Source organism: Triticum aestivum, chromosome 2A (assembly GCF_018294505.1).
Source record: "Triticum aestivum cultivar Chinese Spring chromosome 2A, IWGSC CS RefSeq v2.1, whole genome shotgun sequence".
Classification (NCBI taxonomy): domain Eukaryota; kingdom Viridiplantae; phylum Streptophyta; class Magnoliopsida; order Poales; family Poaceae; genus Triticum; species Triticum aestivum.
Genome location: NC_057797.1, coordinates 89,169,541 through 89,177,066, shown reverse-complemented (window position 1 = coordinate 89,177,066; position 7,526 = coordinate 89,169,541).

The following is a 7,526-nucleotide window of genomic DNA, read 5'->3' as shown; positions in this document are numbered from 1 at the left end:
GTGCCGCAGCTCTGAAGGAGAAGGTTGCAGTCGATCTGCACCTCGTCGTCCTTGCGGATAGGGATGCGTATCAAACTTAGGCGAGTGCAGGACTGCCATTAAGTCTCTTAGTGAGAGAACTTAGGCGAGTGCATGACTGCAGCTAAGCCCCCGAGTGGGAGGATTGCTCTCCACTCGGTAGGATTTTTCCAAACTTAGGCGAGTGCTGGACTGCCGCTAAGCCTCTTAGTGAGAGAACTTAGGCGAGTGCTCGACTGCAGCTGAGCCCCCGAGTGGGAGGATTGATCTCCACTCGGTAGGATTTTTCCAAACTTAGGCGAGTGCTGGACTGCCATTGAGTCTCTGAGTGAGAGAACTTAGGCGAGTGCTCGACTGCAGCTAAGCCCCCGAGTGGGAGGATTGCTATCCACTCGGCAGGATTTTTTCAAACTTAGGCGAGTGCTGGACTGCCGTTAAGCCTCTTAGTGAGAGAACTTAGGCGAGTGTTCGACTGCAGCTAAGCCACCGAGTGGGAGGATTGCTCTCCACTCAGTAGGATTTTTTCAAACTTAGGCGAGTGCTGGACTGCCGTTAAGCCTCTTAGTGAGAGAACTTAGGCGAGTGTTCAACTGTAGCTAAGCCCCTGAGTGGGAGGATTGCTCTCCACTCGGTAGGATTTTTCCTAACTTAGGCGAGTGCAAGACTGCCATTGAGTCTCTGAGTAAGAGAACTTAGGCGAGTGCTCGACTGCAGCTAAGCCCCCAAGTGGGAGAATTGCTCTCCACTCGACAAGATTTTTTCAAACTTAGGCGAGTGCTGGACTGCTGTTAAGCCTCTTAGTGAGAGAACTTAGGCGAGTGCTCGACTGCAGCTAAGCCCCCGAGTGGGAGGGTTGCTCTCCACTCGATGGGATTTTTTCAAACTTAGGCAAGTGCTCGACTGCCGTTAAGTCTCTTAGTGAGAGAACCTAGGCGAGTGCTCGACTGCAGCTAAGCCCCCGAGTGGGAGGATTGCTCTCCACTCGACATGATTTTTTCAAACTTAGGCGAGTGCTGGACTACCGTTAAGCCTCTTAGTGAGAGAAGTTAGGTGAGTGCTCGACTGCAGCTAATCCCTCGAGTGGGAGGGTTGCTCTCCACTCGGTGGGATTTTTTCAAACTTAGGCGAGTGCTCGACTGCCATTAAGTCTCTTAGTGAGAGAACTTAGGCGAGTGCTCGACTGCAGCTAAGCCCCCGAGTGGGAGGATTGCTCTCCACTCGGCAGGAATTTTTCAAACTTAGGCGAGTGCTGGACTGCCGTTAAGCCTCTTAGTGAGAGAACTTAGGCGAGTGTTCGACTGCAGCTAAGCCCCCGAGTGGGAGGATTGCTCTCCACTCGGTAGGATTTTTTCAAACTTAGGCGAGTGCTGGACTGCCATTAAGCCTCTTAGTGAGAGAACTTAGGCGAGTGTTCGACTGCAGCTAAGCCCCCAAGTGGGAGGATTGCTCTCCACTCGGTAGTATTTTTCCAAACTTAGGCGAGTGCTGGACTGCCGTTGAGTCTCTGAGTGAGAGAACTTAGGCGAGTGCTCGACTGCAGCTAAGCCCCCGAGTGAGAGGATTGCTCTCCACTCGACATGACTTTTTCAAACTTAGGCGAGTGATGGACTGCCATTAAGCCTCTTAGTGAGAGAACTTAGGCAAGTGCTCGACTGCAGCTAAGCCCCCGAGTGGGAGGGTTGCTCTCCACTCGGTGGGATTTTTTCAAACTTAGGCGAGTGCTCGACTGCCGTTAAGTCTCTTAGTGAGAGAACTTAGGCGAGTGCTCGACTGCAGCTAAGCCCCCGAGTGGGAGGATTGCTCTCCACTCGACAGGATTTTTTCAAACTTAGGCGAGTGCTGGGCTGCCGTTAAGCCTCTTAGTGAGAGAACTTAGGCGAGTGCTCGACTGCAGCTAAGCCCCCGAGTGGGAGGGTTGCTCTCCACTCGGTGGGATTTTTCAAACTTAGGCGAGTGCTCGACTGCCGTTAAGTCTCTTAGTGAGAGAACTTAGGCGAGTGCTCGACTGCAACTAAGCCCCTGAGTGGGAGAGTTGCTCTCCACTCGGTAGGATTTTTTCAAACTTAGGCGAGTTCTCAACTGCCATTAAGTCTCTTAGTGAGAGAACTTAGGCGAGTGCTCGACTGCAGCTAAGCCCCCGAATGGGAGGGTTGCTCTCCACTTGGTAGGATTTTTTCAAACTTAGGCGGAACGGATTCGCGACTAAGCCCACCCACTGGGGGATTTGAAAAGCAAATAAGAACAACACAATCGAATGAGAGAACCGTAAGCTCTTGTCTTTGATAAACGAATTACAAAAGGTGTTTCTTATTACATTTTATTCGAGCGAGTGTTTAAGTATAAAAGGGGCGGAGCAGCTCCGCGTTCCAAGCCCGTGGCTCGTCTTTCTAATGCTTGATACTGTAAAGATGGTATGCTCCGTTGTGGAGAACTTTGGTGACGATGAAGGGGCCTTCCCAAGTTGGAGCGAGCTTGTGTGGTTTCTGCTGATCCACTCGAAGAACCAAGTCTCCTTCTTGAAAGGCCCGACCCCTCACATTCCTGGCATGGAATCGACGCAAGTCTTGTTGATAAATGGTCGAGCGGATCAAGGCCATCTCTCTTTCCTCCTCTAGGAGATTGATTGAATCTTGTCGGGCCTTCTCTGCTTCCACTTCAGAGAAGAGTTCAACTCGGGGTGCATTGTGGAGCAAGTCACTTGGCAGAACAGCTTCGGCTCCATAAACTAAGAAGAAAGGAGTTCTTCCAGTCGACCGATTAGGAGTTGTCCTTAAGCCCCACAGAACTGACGAAAGTTCATCAACCCAAGCACCTGCCGCATGTTTGAGATCACGCATCAGTCGGGGTTTCAGTCCTTTGAGAATGAGGCCATTGGCTCTTTCTGCTTGTTCGTTCGACTATGGGTGAGCGACAGAAGCATAGTCGAGTCGAGTGCCCTGAGAGGCGCAGAAAGCTCTGAACTCATCGGAATCGAAGTTTGACCCGTTGTCCGTGATGATGCTGTGTGGGACTCCATATCTGAATGTCAATTCCCTGATAAAATTGACAGCGGTGCTAGCATCAAGGTTCTTGATAGGTTTGGCTTCGATCCATTTGGTAAACTTGTCGACTGCAACGAGCACGTGAGTGAAGCCGCTTTTGCCGGTTCTCAGCGGTCCAACCATATCCAGACCCCAAACAGCGCAGGGCCAGACGAGGGGGATGGTCTTTAGGGCTGACGCTGGCTCTTGAGACATATCGGAGTAAAATTGACAGCCTTCACATCTGTCGACTATATCTTTCGCCATCTCATTTGCTCGTGGCCAATAGAATCCAGCTCGGTATGCTTTAGCCACGATGGCCCGAGAGGACGCATGGTGACCACAGGTCCCCGAGTGGATGTCATGAGGATCATTCGACCTTCTTCTGGTGTTATGCACTTCTGACCGACTCCAGTCACACTTTCTCTGAACAGCTGCCCTCTTATCACAGTAAAGGCTTTGGATCGACGGACGATCTGTCGAGCTTCTTCTTCATCCTCTGGGATCTCTTTCCTGAGGATGTACGCAATGTAGGGCACCGTCCAGTCGGGAGTAATGGCCAGAACCTCTATGATCAGGTTGACCACAACTAGGACCTCAACTTCAGTCAGATCCGTGGCGCTCTTAGGTTGCGGAGGCTCTTCAGTGAAAGGGTCTTCCTAAACTGTCGGCGTGTGAATATGCTCCAAGAACACACTGCTGGGAATGGCTTCTCTCTTGGAACCTATCTTTGCCAATTCATCGGCTGCTTGATTTTTCAATCGGGGGATGTGGTGGAGTTCTAACCCCTTGAACTTCTTCTCAAGCTTTCTCACCGCGTTGCAGTAACCATTCATGGCTGGGCTTCTGACGTCCCACTCTTTCATCACTTGATTAACTACCAAATCTAAGTCGCCATAGACCATGAGGCGACGGACGCCGAGTGAGATGGCCATGCGCAACCCATATAGGAGCGCTTCATATTCTGCTTCATTGTTGGAGGAATCAAAGTGAATCTGGAGGACATATCTGAGCTTGTCTCCTCGGGGGGATACCAGAACTACTCCAGCACCAGAACCGTTCAACATCTTGGATCCGTCAAAGAACATGGTCCAGTGCTCAGAGTGAACTTGAGTCGGCAGTTGCTGTTCGATCCACTCGGCGAGGAAATCTGCTATTGCTTGGGACTTGATAGCTTTCTTTGCCTCAAACTTGATATCCAAGGGAAGGAGTTCAATCGCCCACTTTGCCACTCGACCAGTTGCATCCCTGTTGTGCAAAATCTCTGACAATGGAGAGTCGCTGACGACTGTAACAGAGTGATCTGAGAAGTAGTGTGCAACCTTCTTCCTGGTCATGTAAATTCCATAGACAAGCTTCTGATAGTGAGGATATCTCTGCTTTGACGGGGTCAGGACTTCAGAAATATAATAAACTGGGCGTTGAACTTTGTACGCTTTTCCTTCTTCTCCCCGCTCGACCGTAAGTACTGTACTGACGACTTGTCCAGTGGCTGCTATATAAAGTAAAAGAGGCTCTTTGCTGATTGGAGCAGCAAGCACCGGCTGGGTAGAAAGCAGGGCTTTTAGCTCTACAAATGTTGTATCAGCTTCTGGAGTCCACTCGAACTTATCTGATTTCTTCATCAGTCGGTAAAGAGGCAGCGCCTTTTCACCGAGGCGAGAAATGAATCGACTTAAGGCGGCCAAGCAACCAGTAAGCTTCTGGACATCATGCACACGCACAGGACGTTTCATTCAGAGTATAGCACCTACTTTCTCTGGGTTAGCATCGATTCCTCGTTCGGAGACAAGAAAACTGAGTAACTTTCCGCCTGGAACTCCAAACATGCACTTTGATGGATTGAGATTGATATCATACCTTCTGAGGTTGGCAAAGGTTTCAGCGAGGCCGATCAGCAAGTCAGAACCTTTACGTGACTTGACCATAATTTCATCCATGTATGCTTCCACATTCCGACTGATCTGAGTGAGCAGGCACTTCTGAATCATCCGCATAAATGTGGCTCTGGCATTCTTCAAGCCGAATGGCATTGTGACATAACAGAAGCACCCAAATGGGGTGATAAAAGCTATCTTTATTTCGTCGGGTCCGTATAGACGGATCTGGTGGTACCGGGAGTAGGCATCCAAAAAGGACAAACGCTCGCACCCAGCAGTTGAATCGACTATTTTTTCGATGCGAGGGAGAGGGAAGTGATCTTTCGGGCATGCCCGATTGATATGCTTGAAATTGATGCACATGCGGAGTGAGTCATCTTTCTTTGGGACCATGACAACATTGTCTAAACACTCGGAGTGGTAAATCTCTCGGATAAACTCAGCTGCCAAAAGCCGAGCCACCTCTTCGCCGATTGCTTTTCTTTTCTGGACGGCGGACCGTCGAAGATGCTCTTTGACTGGTTTCACTTTCGGGTCGACTCGCAAATGATGCTCAGCCAGTCCCCTGGGAACACCTAGCATGTCAGAAGGCTTCCATGCAAAGATGTCCCAGTTCTCACGGAGGAACTGGATGAGCGCTTCTTCCTATTTGGAGTCGAGTGTGGTCGAAATGTGGGTCGGAGCTGCATTGGGGTCCGTCGGGTGAATGTGAACAGACTTCGTCTCGCCAGACGACTGGAATGCTGAATCCGTGGCTGGCTTCATGGCTCGCAACAAGTCACTCGGGTCTGCATTTTTCTGGTATTCTTGCAATTCTACCACGACCATCTGGGCATCGGCGATCTTTGAGCCCTTCTGGAAACACTCTTCCGCCTTTTTCCAATTACCAGAGATAGTGATCACTCCTCTGGGACTAGGCATCTTCAGTTTGAGGTACACGTAACAAGGTCGAGCCATGAATCGTGCATAAGCTGGCCTTCCCAGAATTGCATGATACGCACTCTGAAAATCCACGACTTCAAACGTCAACTTTTCTTTGCGGTAATTTTTGGCATCACCAAAAACCACGTCGAGTGTAATCTGGCCGAGGGATGCATCCTTCTTGCCTGGGATGACCCCATGGAAACTCATATGTCTTTCACTGAGTCTGGACATCGGAATGCCCATTCCTTTCAACGTTTCTACATACATAATGTTCAGGCCACTACCATCGTCCATCAGGACCTTTGTCAGTCGAGTGCCTTCGACCACCGGGTCGACCACTAGTGCTTGCCTCCCAGGGGTGGCGATGTGTGCTGGATGATTAGACTGGTCGAACGTAATGGCAGTCTGTGACCATTTCAAGTAACTGGGTGTCGCCGGAGCGACCATGTTCACTTCTTTGTTGATGACTTTCAATCGACTCTTGTTTTCAACACCAGCAAAAATCATCAGAGTGGAATTCACGTGAGGATAACCATCATCATCTTCTCCTTCACTCTCAGCCTTGTCTGCCTCCTTCTCCTTTTCCTTGGGTTGTTTCTCTCGGAACTGCTGGATCAGGAGCCGACACTGTCGAGTGGTATGCTTGGGGTAAATGAAATTACCTTCTTCGTCTTTTTTGGTGTGGATATGGCACGGCAGATCCAACACGTCATTTCCATCTTGATCTTTTACTTTCTTGGGGTTCCACGACCCTTTGGGCTTCCCCTTGAACTTTCCTTGAACCACAGCCAAGGCCTCACCCGGAGCAGCTGGTTCGGCCTTGCGTTTTTGTTTCCGACTGGAGTTTCCTCCTCCGGCTTCGTGGGCGACTGCTTTGTGCTTGCCGCTTCGTAGTCGCTCTTCCTCTTCACCATTGGCATACTTGGTGGCAATTTCCATCATCCGAGTCAGAGTCATGTTTCCTGTCCGACCGAATTTCAGATTCAACTCCCGGTACCTGACGCCTTCCTTGAAAGCACAAATTGCCAAATGATCAGACACATCTTCCACCGTGTGGTGCAGGGTGATCCACCTCTAGATATAATCTCTCAAAGTTTCATTCGGTTTCTGGACGCAACACTGTAATTCTGTCAAACCTGCTGGCCGTTTGCAGGTACCCTCAAACTTCTGACAAACACTTGGGCGAGATCTTCCCAAGTATAGATGCTGCCAGGTGCCAACCGATTCAGCCACGCTCTAGCCGAGCCCTCCAACATCAGAGGAAGGTGTTTCATGGCCACCTCATCATTGCCGCCAGCAATCTGGACAGCCACTCGTTAGTCTTCGAGCCAGGTGTCAGGCTTGGACTCTTCGGTGAACTTACTGACTCCCGTTGCCAACCTGAAATTGGGGGGAATCACTGCAGCTCTGATAGCTCTGCTGAAGCACTCTGGGCCAGAGACATGCACCCTATTGCTGGTTTGCGGGCCTCTGTCATGGCCATCTCGGTGAGCTCTGTTTCTGTCGACCAAGCCCTGCACAAGAATAGATCTCGCATCAAAGCCTGGCTCCCTGGGGTCGACTGGAATACCTCTTTCGACGCTGTTAGGGCGCCTGCCTTCATGTGGCCGCGGCACGTATGACCCACTCCTTGGAGGAGGCGTGGGCACTCGACGGCGACCATCGCGATCGGCTCGACGATCAT